Source organism: Carassius auratus, unplaced genomic scaffold (assembly GCF_003368295.1).
Source record: "Carassius auratus strain Wakin unplaced genomic scaffold, ASM336829v1 scaf_tig00216830, whole genome shotgun sequence".
Classification (NCBI taxonomy): Eukaryota; Metazoa; Chordata; class Actinopteri; order Cypriniformes; family Cyprinidae; genus Carassius; species Carassius auratus.
In genome coordinates, this window is record NW_020528754.1 from 492963 (window position 1) to 494368 (window position 1406).

The following is a 1406-nucleotide window of genomic DNA, read 5'->3' on the forward strand; positions in this document are numbered from 1 at the left end:
CGGTGTCTGCTCTATTTACAAATAAGTTTTATAAGAAAGAAAAAAAAACTTAAACCAGTGGCCAACCTTTTCTTCATCCATGACACTGACTCACTGCGGAGCTGCCAGTTTTAATAATAATAAATAATAATAAATAATCTAAACAGCTCTTAATGCAGAGTGGATGGTTAGATGCATGATGAGCTAGTATTAACAAAAAATAAAAAAATAAAGGTCTTTCCAGTCTTTTCCAGTAAAGTAATAACATTACTGTTTTTTTTTGTTTTTTTTATCTTCTTGTCTCTGTAATAAATTTGACTGGTAAATGCGTGATCTGAACACAGCTGATACAGTTCTGCTGCAGCACTTCACAATCTCACTCTTCTCAACGGGGATGTCGTTGAGCAACAGGATGAGGAAGACCTTGATGACGGCTCTCTGAACCACACAACCTTGAAGCGAGAGTAGAAGAACACGTGCAGGACAATCTGACTGCTGTGTCTGCTCCAAACTTTCGTGTGCCTGCACCCCATGAGCATGACTACCTGAAAAACATTTACACAGAGTTTACAAGTACATGCATTGATTTATTACTTTTGTAGTGGGCTAAACCACTGAAGTGGTTCAAATTTATAAATAAATTTATCCAAAGCGACTTACAGTGCATTCAGACTAACAGTTTTTATCCAACATGTGTTCCATGGTATTCGAACTGAGGATGAAGACATCACAGCAGCATCTGGTCCTGATGAGACCGTAAATTGCAGGTGGAATGAGGGAGAGTCTCATCTGTGATTCTCGATCATTTCCAGGATGATGCTGTGGTCTTCTCCGTCCTCAGTGCACACACCAGTCTACAGACATACACAATACAAAACGACATTGCATTATTCTTTTCCTTGCAGGTCCTGCTCCACCACAAAAGATCTGCAGCAAATATACAGAAATCAAGTATAAGAAAAGAGGTGTAATAGTTGTTTAAAATTACATTAATTAAAATAAAATACAACTTAAGATTTAAAATGTTTTGTTTATTTTTGTAGTGTACTTAACACAAATCCTTTGATGGCAGCATTCCTTCATCAGTGTCTCTGCAGCAGATAAACACATGTGTGTCTCATCTGTTCCTGTAATATCTAGACAAGAGTCAGTCTCCTCTGTCATATATCTGTGATATACTGCATTTACATGTTGAGTTAATGACTGATGTAACTCACTTTTTATCCAACACAAATGTTCATTAAATTATCAATATTGCAAAATGGACAAATAAAATAGATGTTTAGTTTAGTTACTTTACATAGATTTGTTTGTTTACATGACATACACTCATCTATAGCAGTGTTGACAAAAGTGAATTTTACACAATATCACACACACATCACTCAGACTATTACTATTATTTCATGTCTATTAGATGTGCTCAT

General features: G+C 35.8%; 1 long non-coding RNA gene across 1 annotated transcript; it reads right to left on the reverse strand.

Annotated features, from left to right (window-relative positions):
• Positions 1-313: 313 nt before the first annotated feature.
• Positions 314-1192, reverse strand: LOC113099013 (uncharacterized). Its single transcript, XR_003289260.1, has 3 exons — positions 1033-1192; positions 640-906; positions 314-524 (listed from the first exon to the last, which is right to left on the reverse strand). It is a non-coding gene; the product is annotated as an uncharacterized LOC113099013 (long non-coding RNA).
• Between the last annotated feature and the right edge of the window lie 214 nt (positions 1193-1406).